At 44.4% G+C, this 15,469-nt stretch overlaps 1 pseudogene; it reads right to left on the reverse strand.

Annotated features, from left to right (window-relative positions):
- Positions 1-7,364: 7,364 nt before the first annotated feature.
- Positions 7,365-14,801, reverse strand: LOC106392900 (annotated as a pseudogene).
- Between the last annotated feature and the right edge of the window lie 668 nt (positions 14,802-15,469).

Here is a 15,469-nt window from a genome sequence, read left to right on the forward strand (position 1 = left end):
AGTGGATTCCTCGAGGTCATGCGGTCGTTCTACCATATTTCGGACGCGGTGGAATTCAGGGTTCCTCGTCAAGGAGAATGCGCTAGTAGTCCCCCGGAGGGTTACTTTACTTATTACGAAGCATTCGTAGTGCGCTGCCGTTTGTGGTTCCCGATCCCCGAGATTATCGTCCGTGTTTTGGATCGTTTCGAGGTGGCGATAAGCCAACTGAATCCTCTTGGCATCCAGCACCTCATTGGAGTCCTGATCCTGAGCTTTGAACATGGTCTCTCTCTCACCGTCGATCACTTCGATGCGCTTCTTCGGTTACAGATCATCAAGGATACGGACACGTACAGGCTGGTTCCTCGGAACTTGATGTCAGTGGTAAAGGAGTTTACTTCTAACTTCAACTCGTGGAAGAAGTTTTTCTTCTTTGTTCGTGTAGACGCCGCGTCCGTTGAGGAGAGTTGTATCCCATTGTTTCGGAGGTTGCCGAACGATCGTCCCTTTATCAACCCTCTTGCTCCGTTTCCTGAGGACATTATTGCGGTGAGGGATCTGCTCAGGAACGGTCCTTTTTTATGGACTTCCTTTACGCCGAAGAGAGTTCAAAAAGTGCTGAGGTTTGTGCATCCTAGTCCTGCTTTGGGCGGAGAAACAAGGAGTGATTCTGAGCCTGAAGACCAAGGTCCCGACGCCGCTCCCACGATTGCGACGGGGCTGAAGTCTTCGAAGGGGAAAGATATTGACCTCGGTGACCTGGAGTTTTTGGTGGACGATTGCATGCTTCCAAGATGGGATCCGGACCTTGCTTTCGGCGATGGAAGCGGTACGAGCAAGGTCCCTATTCCGGATTTTGATGATTTCTTCGCTGGTCTTCCGTCGGGCCTCGATGCTCCTCCGGCCACGAGCGAGTCGGGGAGGCCAAAAGTCATCACGGAAGGATCTCGTATCATCAACGGGGTATAAACTTTAAGAATTTTGACGATTGTTTTTTTTTTTTTTTTTTGCTTATAACATGTCAATCGGTTTTATAGGGCTTGAACTTGCTTGGATCGGCCATTGAGGTGAGCCATAGAGAGGCCATGATCTATCGCTTTAAAGCGGAGAAGGCGGAAAAGGATCTTGCTCGCATGTGAGACAAGATGTTGGCGCGAGATGCTCAACTCGCTCGTGATCATGCCAGGGCTGTTCGTAGGGCGGAACGGAAGGGCAAGAGTCGCCGAGGTAATGAAGACTCACGCTTCTCAATTCCAGGTTGAGTACGGGATTCTTAAGGACGCTTTCAACTCGCTGGGTGACTTCCGTGAGTGTCGCGGCTCTGTTGGGAGCCTTTGGAAGACGCGGGCGGATGATTACGTTTTCGAGAGGGAGATGGAGTTAATGAAGCGTGGCATGAAGGATCATGCTCACGCTGAGACGCTCATTCCTCCGATCGATGGGAATATTGAGGGATTCTGGGATCTCATCCCGGTTTCTCCTGATACCGTAGAAACCACGACTGATTTTGCCGGCGACGATGAGGAAGTGAACTATCCCGCGGATGTATTCGGAGCTTCCTTGTCCGGGAATTTTAACTTTGATCTGTGAGTGTTTTGACGGGAAGGAGTTTTTCCCTTTTCTGGTATTTAGCGGCCGAGTGTGGCCTTTGTTCATATATGTCTGGCCGAGTGTGGCCTTCGAACTTTGTAAGGGCCTGTTTTGGCCGTTTTTGTCGGGACTGGCCGTTGGTGGCTTTGAACCCCTACCGCTATGCGGTTTATATAATGGATATTTGTTTGAGTTACTTTGTTTAGAGTGGGTTTGAAGTAAACATGAGTTGTCGTCTCATATTTAACTTCGTTGAGGCGTTCAATCTGTTAGTTTGTTCGACACGTGAGTTTTCGTAAAAATTATTTACGATCTTTCGGGAACGTTGAGATATGAACGAAGAGACATGTTTTAGGATCTCGTATCGTTTAGATATCATGTCTTTGAGATGTCTGAAACCAATGCGATGGGTTTAGGGCAAGACCTAGGTTTACTCTCAGTTTTAAGGTTTGTGCGGTGACTAACCGGCTATCGGTTTTCCTGTTGCGATTTCTACCTGATTCGTACCGATTTAAAGTCCGCGATAGGTTCTCGGCTTATACGACTTGTATGGTACGAATCGAGCATCTTTCCAGAGACAATTTTTAAGCCAACTGGAAGTGCTAGACCAAAATTTTGGATTTTTTTTGTAGCGCGCTTTCGTCCTTTTGTTGGACGTTCGAAGATCAAAAGAGTGATCAAGTTGCGTTTGTTTAAGACGGCTGATGTGTTCGTCGGGGCCAATCGACGAACGGAGTGTAAGATTTGTAGTGGTCGCGTTCGGACAATTTGTTCGTATCATCTTGATTTTTAACTTGGCGACGTCTCGCAGTTATTTCGAAGATTATACGTATATTTTCGGTGCTGAAGTGAGATTGTTTTACGATTTTGGACCGTACGAGGCTGCTGGCAAGAGTATTAACGTTTGTAGATTTTCTAGGCGTGGTCTGAGACTTTTGCAAGTGTCTTACAAAGGAGCGATGCATATTGATCGTTTCTTATTTTCGAAATCTCTAAAGAACTCAATTACAATAACGCATCTTTTCCTATGTGGGAGTATACGAGTATACGCACCCACTCTCCCCCTTTTTAGTGAGGGGGATAGCTGAACTCGTCTTTCGACGAGCTGTCTACGTACCTCTTTCGAGGATCAAGCCATCTCGTAGTTCTGTTTTATGCCCCAAGCGTTTTCACTCGGCGGTTTTCGCCGTGCTGACCGCCTTGATCGTGATGATCGTGGCTGGGTCAGTGTTCTCTTCCGGATGTTCCGGTTGAGTTGTAGTGTCGGCTTCGGACTCATGTTGAGTTTCGACACCTGAAGCGTCTGCGTCAGCAGACAATGTTAAATCGTCTTTTCTTGAAACGTTGTCGGTCGAAGATTTATCAATCTTCGTGCGTTTGCGATTTGCCGTTGCAGAGGTCTTCATCTGTCTTAACTTGTGCTCCGCGAGGAAGCACAGTCGCGACTGTTTCTGACATCCCCAGATAGCTGCGACTCCGTTTGGGGTCGGGAATTTGACACCCAGGTGGTATGTCGATGGAACGGCTTGCATAGCGTTGAGCCATGGGGTTCCCATGATCACGTTGTAGATGGCAGGATGATCAACTACCGCGAACTCGACGATTTTTGTGATCTCCTTAGCCATGACTGGTAGCTGAATCGATCCGAGGGTCATCGATACTTCGCCTGAAAAGCCTGTGAGCGGTTTCGGAGTTGGAGTTACTTCTCCGAGTTTGATGCTCATCCGATTGAGAGTGTAGCGGAAGATTACATTGACCGTGCTTCCCGTTTCAATGAGTACTCTTTCGACTTCTAGATCTCGTATGACGAGGTCTATGACGAGCGGATCGCAGTGAGGTTGATCGATCCCGCCGGCTTCCTCCTTTGAGAAGGTGATTGAGCAGTTCTGATCATCTCGGGTAGGAGACCATGTAGGCCAGTTTGCGCTCAACTCCGCCTTCCGCTGGTATGCCTTGATGGCCGAAACCGTATCGTTGCAGAATTGCGATCCTCCGATGATCATGTTGACTCTACGACGATTGTTATCGTTCCCTTTGTCGTTTGGCCTCCTGCCGCGTTAATCCCCAGATTGGTTTCTTTGAGGAGATCTCTCCGCGGGAAGATTTCTGTCCGGATTCGGGGGGTGATCGGTCTCGAGGATGAGATCTTTCACGCTGGTCAATTCCGAGAGTTCTCCGGCAAGTAGCTTCGCGGCCAGCCTTGCTCCCAAGACCTTGCAGTTAGTCGTGGAGTGTCCTCGGGACTGGTGAAACTCGCAGAAGGTGGTTTGATTATATCCTTGATTGCGAGTCCACGTATTACCTGTCCTTCGGCCCTGGTCCGAGCCGATCGCGTAATTGTGCGCTCCTTGGTGATCTGCCCCCTCGTGATGGACATACTTGTCGTTACGAGGGTTCTTCTTCTTCGTTTTTGGGTCTACATCTTTCGAGGATGGTCTCGCCGACTTATGTTTTTGCGATAAGATTTTCGTTTCATCCTCGATCCTGATGTAGGCCGTCGCCTTGTGGAGGGCGTCTTGGATCGTCCGCGGTTTTTCGAGGGATATCCATTTTCTGAATTTCGACTTGTACCAGAGCGCCTTTCTGAGCGCATCGATGACCACCTTGTCGCTTATCCCGCTGACCCTGGACATTACCAACTTGAATCGGCTGATGAACTCGCGGAGGGGTTCGTCTTCCCTCTGGGATAGACTCCAGAGATCGACATCGGAAGTTTCTCTATCTATGAACATAGAGTATTGCTTGAGAAATTCCGATGCGAGCTGTCGGAAACTTCCAATAGAGTTTCGCTTAAGGCGCGCGAACCATTCGAGGGCTGCTCCTTCTAGATTCTTGACGAACAGGCGGCAGTAGCCGGCGTGTCTTTCGCCGTCTTTCAGCCTCGCTCTTCCCATCGTGATATGGAAAGCCTGAAGGTGTGCTCTCGGATCGGTCGTACCATCATACTTCGGTACTTTGATTTTTCCTGGATCGGATACCCTCGTATCTGAGATGCGAGTGGTGAAAGGGGTCTTCCGAGCCCCTTCCAGCAGCCTGTCGATCTCGGGGGCCGCGCTGGTAGCATGATGGATTTGGGATTTTACGGCTCTTACTTCTGCCGCAGTCTTGGTGATATAAGATTGCATATATCCGACGTCTGGCCAGCAGATTTCCGTGCTTGTCGGCGTTTACTGCGAGTGAGCTCGGTTTGCTTTTCAGCCAGCTCTTCTTGTTCGTTCCAATAGAGGATTTCCTCCTCTCCTGTTTTTGGTTTGTCGAACGGAGAGATTTCCCTAGTGAATCGGCTTCTGGTCCTCCTTGGATGTCTGTCGACGTCCTCATCAGTATCGTTGGAGACATCGCTAGGATCCAGGTTGACTTGCTCGACTCCGTTGTCCTCCGAAGCCTTCGCGGGAGGCGGAGGGCTTTCAGAGTTTCCCTTTTCGATGAGAGATTTTTCGCTAGGGTTTTGACCCAAAGGTCGTTTGTGCGCGGCTCCAGGCCTGTTGAGTGGGGTTGCGAAGTCGAGTCTTTTCCCGCGGACTTTAGTGGTTCCGCGGGGGCGGATTGCTCGAGTTCTTGCCGTTAAAGTTTCAACTTATTTGGTCAAGGTGCTCATGAGCTTATCCTGTTCTTCCGACCTTTTTTCGTAGGTGGCGAACATCTTTTTAAACTCCTCGAGCGCCACGGCATTGGCTGGTGCGTTGGCCGCGGATACGTCCGCTGCGGGGGTGTGAAGATCAGTGCCACTGCCTCCGTTAAGAGGAGTCTGCACGTTATCCGTGTTGTCAGTTGACATGTCTGGTTGAGCGTGATGTGGTTGAGAGTTAGATTGATCCGTATTCCCCCTTCTTCTAGCGCCAAACTGTGGGAACCGAAATTCGCACTGTCGATTTCCGTTTAAATTAGGAAAGTAGGAGAACCCTAATTTCCCAGGGGTCTCGAATATCTGCTAATACCACACGCCAAGCAATCAGAACACGAAACGAGAACAATAGTAAAATAAGAAATCGAAAAAGAGAGCAAGATAGTTCTTATTCCGAATCTGCGTTTGAGCGTTTACAACAAGGTAAGTGCCTGGGCTACGAAAGCTGTTGGCGAGATTTCTAGTTCTAAAACCCTAAGACGGCAAAAACCTAATTGAGTCGCAGCTCGAATAACAAAAACGGAAAATTGCCTAAAAATTGCTCTAAGTGCTAAGTTTGCTGTGTAAAAGTCTCTCTCCATGCCTCTTGCTTAGGACTCCTTATATATTGGCTCCAAGGTCGGTTTACGCTTTTCCCCTTCTGCCCTTAAGCCGCCATAGCATAAAAATGGAGATATTCTATTTTTTCTGATCTTCGTAATTATCTTCAAAATTTCATATCTATCCGCGGAAACTTGACATTTATCTTTCCTCGCGAACCAAGCGTAAACCGTCATGCGGCTTACGGGCTGTTAGTTAAGAAATCGTAAGGTGGGCCTCGAGTCATGTCTTTGGTCCCTTTGGGCCGTCTTCTGACTCGAAGCGTTTATTACAGCTTCTTTCGATAAAGAACGAACTTTCCACGGTTTTTACGGTAAAGTTTGATCGATAACTTAGAATGGCGGGGAACGTGAAATTGGTTCGCTACGGTCTTCGGGAGATAGCATCGAAGGGTAGACGAGAATGCATGGACTAATGTCGTACCGACGTTTCGGCTTGAGCTCGGTCGCTACGTAGCGACCGAGCGGAGCACGCGTTCGGTCGCTGCGTAGCGACCCTTTTCGAGATCTTGTCCGATGATTCGCGTTTCCTCCGCAAAGCTTTTCGTAAAGAAGAATCTATTTCGAAAAATTGTTTGTCGAAGAAAGTTTTTCGTTTTCTTCTTCGGGGATTTGGACGCTAACTTCGTCGCAACCGTTTTCGACCCCAACAAGTATTATTTCCTATTCCTACTAGGAATAGGATTTTCTTTTCTCTTATGACGGTCTAAATAAGACGGTCTAATACTTGTATAAATATAGACCTCTGGTCATGAGTAATAATAATCTTACACAGCATCTCTTTTATAACAAAAACCAGAAAAGTTAAAATATATTTTAAATACAAAAACTTAAACAATGAATCATTTATTTATTTTTGTCTTCAAAATTTAAATATTCGAACCCTGTCCAAAATATCTGAACCCGAACATAAAATACCCGAACCCGACTCGAAGTGTAGAAATATCCGAACGTGTTTTATACCTTTATACTGAAATACTCGATACGAACCCGAACGTGTATCCGAACGCCCACCCCTACGATATATGGTCATCATTTGTATCTTGTTTGAACAAAAAAAAAAGTTAAACCATTGATCACAAAATTTTCAGTGTGAGACTTTTACCATTTTTAGTAATTTTTAGTGGTTTTTAAAAATTCAAAATATAACATATAAATTTTTTTTTTTTAATTGTATGCTTAATGTGATTGTTTAATTTCTTTTAATATTATAAAATTAAATAAAAAAGAGAGAGGTTAGAAAAATTGTTATCAAATATATATTATTCATAATCATTAATTGTCATATATATGTTAACCATATTAGGTAATTCCGTAGCTTTTATTTAAGGAAAGAAAAAATATTATTTTGTACACTACCAATTAATTTGATAGTTAGGTTTAATAAAAAGCATATTATATGTTTATATGGACCAATTTATTTTTTTCTAACAATTCTAAGAATCATTCTCGTAATGACACGTGGCTATGAAAATATGTTGTAATGCTCCATGAATAATATATAGGGGATTAGGTTCTTCAAGAAATGCTAATTTTAGCCAAAGAGTATAACTAAGGGTGTGATTGGTAGTGGTTGTAGATATTGTCTACAGCCCCATTTCTTTCTACAACACTTTTTTTTTTTGGTAGGGTGCAGGAGACATGAGTCTCCTATGTCTCCTACTCTTTATTCAAATCATAAAACTCATTACATGCAAATTTTCCGAAATCTAGATACCCCCTGAAAGTCCTCCAACAAAACATAAGCAACACAATCTGGGACATCTTCAAAGAAATGTAACCCAAACGATAGAGAAAACGCATAGTTAGCTAATCCATCCGCCAGATAATTAGCCTCCCTATACACATGAGAAATTTTGACTAACCAGTCTCTTGATATGAAGCCATAGCACAGACGTACTAGGAACGACAGGGGATGAGAATCATGGATCCCTGTCTGAAGAAAACCCGCCACACTCTCCGAATCAACCTCCAACTCCAACCGACGAATCCCACGGTCTCATGCTATACACAAGCCATAGTATACTCCCCACAACTCCGCCAAAGGGGCTGAACAGATGCCTATGTTTACTGCAAAACCCCCATTCCATTCTCCATACTCATCACGAATAGCCCCGCCCGCCGTAGCAAGTCCCGGGTTACCTCTAGATGCTCCATCCGTGTTCAGTTTGAACCAGCCATTTGTTGGTCGATTCCATGAGATCTGCTTCTCCACACGTTCCCGGCTCTGCCCATTTTCCTTTAGTTTTACATTTGCTTCTATCACCTCCCGAGCCTTATCCTGAAGGAACTGCACCCTGTCTTGACATTTTCCTTCCTCTCCAAAAACATACCCACATCTCCATTTCCAGCACCTCCAAACAGTCAGAGAAAACAGCGTTGGCCATAGCTCCCCCAATCCTGGTCTATTCCTTGCAAGGTTGTCATAAAGCCATTCTAGGAGAGGTTGGTCAAAGAACCGTTGTTGTCTGCTTAGGGGAACAAATCGCGCCCATAACCCCGCAGCTGCCGGACAGTCTCGAAGAACATGAAGAATGGTTTCTTCTCCCCCCTTACACAATGGACATATACTATTTTTCACTCAAATGTCTGTGTTTCCGTTCCATGTTTGTCATGATCACCTGATGAGTTACCAGCCATAGGAAGACTCGTACACGTTCTGGATTAGTGACACGCCAAACCCGCTGATATAAGGCGTCCATATTAGGTCTCGGTTCCGCATCCCTGGTTAAGAAAGCATAAGCTGAGTTCACAGAAAATAAACCATCCTTGCTCCCTCCCCACGACATTCTATCCCTTGCACCCGTAACATCATCAATCATCACTGAAGCCAACCTTAGACGATTTGGCATTGACATATACGGTTCTATTATATGCATTTGCCAACCAGCGCCAGCTTGCCAAAGATCCTGAGCTCGTACCTCCACCATCTCTTCCGGAATATCCACTGTACTCAACTCAGATAGTGGCTCATTCAACAACCAATTATCCTTCCATAAACGTACTCGACGACCATCACCAAGAACCCAAGCTAAACTCGGGACAACAACCTCACGCAGCCCCAATACCAAACTTCTCCATGTTGGTGACCAAGTTCCTTTAACGCTTAACCAAGATAAATCATCCAACTCGCCAACTCAAATTTTTTTTCGCAGAATCTTAACCCATAGGCCATCCTGTGTGTTCAGCAACCTCCAGCCTAGCTTTGCTAGTAGAGCAATATTCATTTCTTTAGCTAACCTTATCCCCAGCCCCCCTTCACTCTTCGGTTTACAGATTTTTCCCCAAGAGACCAGATGTTGTTTCCTGTTTCTCTCACTGCTCCCCCAAATAAACGACCGAGCAATTTTATCAAATTGATCCAAAGTAGATATCGGCAGAGCGATGGTACTCATCGTATGTACTGGAATCGATGCGAGAACAGACTTTGTAAGCGTGATCCTCCCTGCCAAGCTCAAGAATCTCCTTTTCCATCCTGCAAGTTTAGACGACACTCTCTCAATTACTTCCCCAAACGTCTCTTTATTAATTCTTTTTTGCAACACCGACATGCCCAAGTACTTTCCCAACTCTTTTGTTCCTCTGATTCAACTCTCAGTACTTATGGAATTCGCTAAGTCCCGATGAACATTTGCAGAGAAGAAAATCAAAGATTTCTCAAGACTTACTTTCTGCCCAGAAGCTCCACAAAATCTCTCTAGCACCTTCCTAATCACCCGAATTTGCGAGATTGAGGCGTCAGCAAACAAGATCAGATCATCCATAAAACAAACATGGGATAAAGCTGGTCCACCCCTAGATAGACTGATTGGTTTCCACTCCTTCTTGGCCACAGAAAGATCAATTTGATGGCACAAGCGCTCCATGCATAATACAAATAAGTATGGTGACAAAGGATCGCCCTGCCGAAGTCCACGTTGAGGTGTAAAAGCTTCTGTCCTCTCTCCATTCCACAATAGACTCATTCCCGGGTTTGTCACGCACTGCATGATCCATTGAATCCATATCCCGGGTAGTTCTGCTGCGTAAAGAGTATCCTCTAGGAAATCCCACCTGATTCGGTCATATGCTTTCTCGAGATCCAACTTGAGCAGCATCCAACCTCTGCGTCCTTTCTTTTTCCTCATTGAGTGAACCGCTTCCTGGACCACAACAATATTGTATGTACTAAGCCGGCCTGGGATGAAGCTGGCTTGCGCTGGACCAATAAGCTTGGGCATAAGTTTCTTCAATCTCAACACAATCTCTTTAGTTATTATCTTGAACAAGACATTACATAAACTGATTGGTCGGAATTGTATGATTCTTTCTGGCTTGAGGACCTTCGGTATTAAGACCAGCATTGCATCATTCATACCCGTAGTAAGAACACCTGATTCAAAGAACTCAAGCCCACACCGAGTTACCGACTCCCCCACTACTTCCCATGAATCTTGGTAAAAGACCGGTTGAAACCCATCTGATCCTGGAGCTTTAAACTTCCCCATGGATCGCATCGAAATCTCAACATCCACTGCAGAGAACGGTTTATTGAGTATCTCCATCTCACCCCTCGTAAGTTCAGTGAAGCCTTCTTGAGAAAGTTTTTCTGTATCCAAATTGATATCTTCCGTTGAGTACATGCGTTTATAATAAGCTATGGCCAGATTTTCTAACTCCTCTGACTGATCTACCCAGCGCCCCTCATCATCCTTCAGCATTTAAATTATGTTCCTCTTCCTCCGAGCAATTGTATTCGTATGATAGTAATTCGTATTCCTATCACCAAACACTATCCACTTCTCACGTGATTTTTGGTACCAGAGCATCTCCTCTTGTTCTAGAACCACATCAAACTCCTTCTATAAGCCAGCTTCCCTTAACAACAAATCATCAGTTGGGTTCCTCTCCATCTCCTCCTGAATTCCCTTGATGTCACTGATTACTTTTTTTTCCGTTGCTTTACATCCCCAAATATCTCCTTATTCCATTTTTTGAGCTTTGCTTTCAACACCACAAGCGTCTCAGGCGTACGTATCTCCCCATTCCAAGATGCCGCAAGTAACTCCTTAAAACCTCCATGTTTGAGCCATGCCGCCTCAAATCGAAAAGGTCTCCTCTTGGGGTTACCTCTCTGTTCAGGCTCTAGTTGCACATAGACTGGTGTATGGTCTGATGCTAGAAAGGGAAGATGAGAAACTATTGCCTCCTGCCATCTTACTCGTGTCTGAGCACTACACAAGACTCTGTCCAAACGTTTAGCCACAAAGTTCCGGGTATCTTTCCCTCTTCTCCATGTGAAAGTGTTACCTCTAAAACCTATATCCAGCAAAGCTAGTTCGTTTATCCATTCTCCAAAAGCTAGAGAGTCCGGTGAAAGTCTACCATTGCCCCCTGACCTCTCATCCAACCGTAGTATAGTATTAAAAGCTCCACCTACCAATACTGGTTCATCAATATTCTCAATTACCCGCTTCAAGTCTCCCCATAACCCACTCCTACGACTCACTGTAGGCGCAGCATAGACAGCTATGAGGTGAATTACCTCACTCCCAATCTCAACACGTGCATGAATAAACTATTCTGACGATTCCAAGATCATTAGAACTCCAGCATGATTCTTCCACAACAACCAAATACCACCACTCTGACCAACGGCGTCCACCCGAAAAGAGTTATCAATGCCTAGACTCTGACAGATTTTCATCGCTTTATCCCCTCCCGCATTGGTCTCAAATAATGCAAGAAAATCAGTATCGAACTTCTTCAAAATGTACCGAATAGAACGTCGGAAATTGGGTTTATTTGCCCCCCGACAATTCTAGAAAATGCAATTCATCATCTTTATTACGATAAGGTCTAATTGGATTACCTGGGAACCCTGTCATGCGAGGTCCAAAATCCTTCCGTCCCCCTGCGCTTCCATCTGCGCCTCCGTCTCCCTTTGTTCCATCTCACTAATGGTACTATCCATCGGATTCTCCAACTCTTCATCTCTTAGTTGCAATGGCTTTACCGTAACTCTGGGTTCCGCCACACTCTCCCTGAAGGCACCCCCAGCTCTCCCTGCCTCCAAACTTTCCACTCGCAGTCGTTTCCCCGACTCCGATAGACTAACTTCCCCTTTAGTGGGCCCAAACACGAAACCTCTAGCGGGTTTATTGTTTAAATTTTTGGGCCTTCCTCGTGCTCCTTCTACTACTTTCTTCCCAGCCCATTTCTCCTTGTTCATCATTTTCGAATCCTTTCTTATATTCACCTTCCCTCCAAAGATTAGAGTCTCTTTCCCTTGCGAAATTTCCTTGTTCTCATTTCTTCTGATGTTCATAATCTGATTCTCCTTGTTCTCCTCGCCAGACACAATCTCTTCTCTTGATTTACTTCGATCTGTATCCTGCTCTAAACTACCAAATTTGTTGGATATCGCAATGTTTGCGATTCCCCCGGTCTGCGGGATCTCTTGGACATTCCTGTCTGTCTCCCCTCCGGCTTCCGCAGTCCTGCAGTTCACCAGTCGAGGCAGTATCTGCGTCCCTCTTCTTGAGCTCCTCACCGGAGTAAAACCATTCTCCTGCACTATTGGTTCTTGTCTAGTGGGTGATCGCGTAGCTGACTGTGCCTCCGTCTGTATAGCTACTTCAGCCAATCTTTCCGCAATTGTTCTTGGGCATCCATGAACCGAGTGTCCATAAATTCTGCACTTTGAACAGATCTCAGCTAACCCTTCGTAAGCTACAAAGTATCTCTCTCCGTTAATTAGGACTGTCCCTTTCAACGGCTTTGCAAGATTAACTTCTACACAAACTCTCGCAAACCTTGCTCTTTCAAACTTCAATGTGGTCTAGTCAACACGAACTGGTTTACCCAAACCCTTGGCAATACCCATGAGGATCGATCGATGGTAAAAGTTCACTGGAATATTTGTCAACCTGATCCAAACCGGCGTCGTAACGATGTCATCTCTTAACGGATCGAACTCCGGCGACCAAGCTCTCACCATGAGATAACTGCCAAAAGCCCTCCATGGACCCCCTGTCAGTGCTGCCAAATATTCATCCTCCTTCTCGAAACGAACCATAAAAAATTGTCTGGGTAGGTCCATTACATACATTCCTCCTTTAGGGTTCCATAACTCTCTTAGCTTCTTGCTCAAGGCAGAGATCGGGACGTTCCTTCCCAAAACCCTAACAATCATTCACTGCTTCCACATCCCATTCATCGCTTCTAAAACTTCCGGCTCAATCGTAATCGATGGTTCTCCATCCTCTCCATTCGGAAACTCCACTCGTAGCCTCTCAGATACAAACGCATCATCAATCAAACTCTCTGGAACCGGCATACCTCCTCCATTCGTACCCACCACTTTGGATGCATACGAGGCCGCCGCATCCGGTGGATCCCCTGGTGGTCTCGCTCTCTCTCCCACATCCATCATTGTTGCATCACGATCTCCCGACTCCGAACCCCTACCCTCACCAATCGCCAAAACCCTAATCGTCATATCCCGCCGTTCGTGATTAAATCATTTTTCCTTTTCTTTCTTTCTTTCTACAACACTAAATTCACAAAAATCAAGCTTTAATAAAAATTTCAAAATCACTCCTTTTATCTTTGCCTCCATCTTCTTCTACCTTCCCTCAAAGTCGATATACTAGCTGCTCTGAATCGACTGGCGCCTTCACCGGAGAACTCTAGCGTTCAAAGGTGACGGAATCGACGGACTTGGAGGAGCGGTGAGACGTTGAAGAGGTAGCAGAGGGGGAGGTCGGCTTTTAGGGCTGAGTGGGTCGCCAGATCTAGTTTTCCCTTTTTAGATCTTTGGCGACTCCCTTCACGGCGGGGCGCATGACTCAGTGGGGAGCTCCTCCACCTTCGGATCCACCTCTTCTAACGGCGGTTAGACAATCGGAGGAGGTTTGAAATGAGCGGCGGAAAATGGTTCCAATCTCTGGTTCTCGGAGGAAGACGTGTTGCAAGGCTCACACCACTGGAGTGGTCGATCGGAGCAGTGATCTTTGCAGGTGGCACACGGTGATGCTCTACTTCCCAGCGTCGGCGGCGGTGAGTCCGTAACGTCGACGGTACGAGCTCACGCCATTGGAAGCTCTATGTGCTGAGATGCTGCTGCCAAAGCCCGCTTTTCTCAGTACGGAACATGTTTCCGTCTTTCCAGCAAAGGAGCAGGACACAAAGGCCGAGAGAGATGCTACGTTCTGGAAATGCACCTTTTGGTGTTGATGCATTTGGTCCAAGCGTTCTAACTCTGATCATTTGGTGACTAATGATGGGGTCTTTAGTAGGAATCCTGGGTAGATCTTGTCAATCTCGGTTTATCTATGTCTCTGTCTCAATTGGTTGATTTAGGGGTTGAAGGGTCGGCTCTTTCCGAGTCGTGGGAAGAGTTCGATCTCAATGGGTGGAATTACATCAAAGAACCGAATATGTAGCGTAGGATCCTCAGGTGTTACTAGTTCTCTTTGTATGTAAGTGTGGTTAAATCTCTTCAGAGGTTAAATTCAGGTAACCCTTTTTGGTGAATATAAGTTGATGTTTGAGTCAAAAAATAATAATAACCTACAGCTGTACAAGTGGTATGTTGGGGAAAAAATCCAAAGAATTTTTTTGGAGCTTTCCATAAAATTCTACTGCAGTAAAATCTAAAACCACAGCAAAAAATCTTTAGATTTTTTTCTACAACAAATTTTTTAAAGCTATAGCCTTTACCAATTGGACCCTAAGACTCTAAGAGCTAAATTATATTTGATTAATTTCCTTAAATTATACTAATATAGTTTATTGGACTTTTCAAGAAACTCTAGAATCTTAGCCAAAAATTATATTCGACAGCTAAATTATATTTAGGGGTAACTAATTTCTTTAAATTATAATGATTTATCAGGTCTTTTTCAAGAAACTTTGGAATCTTAGCCAAAATATAGTATAATCTAGATTTATTCTTGGATTCACCCCGTAGGATGAACCTCTAGGTTTACCAACCAATATAATTTTATAATTTCAAATTTGATATATTTAAAAAAAAAACAAGATATTGTCAAGTTATAATATGTTTTTAAAATAAAAAAGTAAAAAATAAATAAATAAAAAATAGTAATTTTTAAAAAAATATATTTTTAACGTCGTCAGCAAAACACTAAACCCTAAACCCCAAACTCTTGGATAAACCCTAAACCCTTGGATAAATCCTAAACTCTAAATCAAAAACACTAAACACTAAAACACTCAAAAGTTTAGAGTTTAGGATTTAGGGTTTAGGGTTTAGTGTTCTAAAGTTTAGAGTTTAGGATTTAGGGTTTAGGGTTTAGTGTTCTAATGTTTAGTGTTTTTGATTTAGAGTTAGGATTTATCCAAGGGTTTAGGGTTTACCCAAGGGTTTAGGATTTAAGGTTTATTGTTTTGCTGACAACGTTAAAAATATTTTTTTTAAATTCTTTTTTTTGTAACTACAATTATTATTATTATTATTTTACTTTTTTATTTTAAAAATATAATATAAATTGACAATATCTTGTCTCTATTTTTTAAGATATTGAATCTGAAATGATAAAATCCTATTGGTTGGTGAATCTTTAGGTTTAGCCCCTAGGGCGAACCCAAGAATAACTCTATAATACATAGCTATATATATACTTAATTAATTTCTTTAAATTATAATAATATATTTATTTGGTCATTT

The sequence above is a fragment of the Brassica napus genome, chromosome C1 (assembly GCF_020379485.1).
Source record: "Brassica napus cultivar Da-Ae chromosome C1, Da-Ae, whole genome shotgun sequence".
Classification (NCBI taxonomy): domain Eukaryota; kingdom Viridiplantae; phylum Streptophyta; class Magnoliopsida; order Brassicales; family Brassicaceae; genus Brassica; species Brassica napus.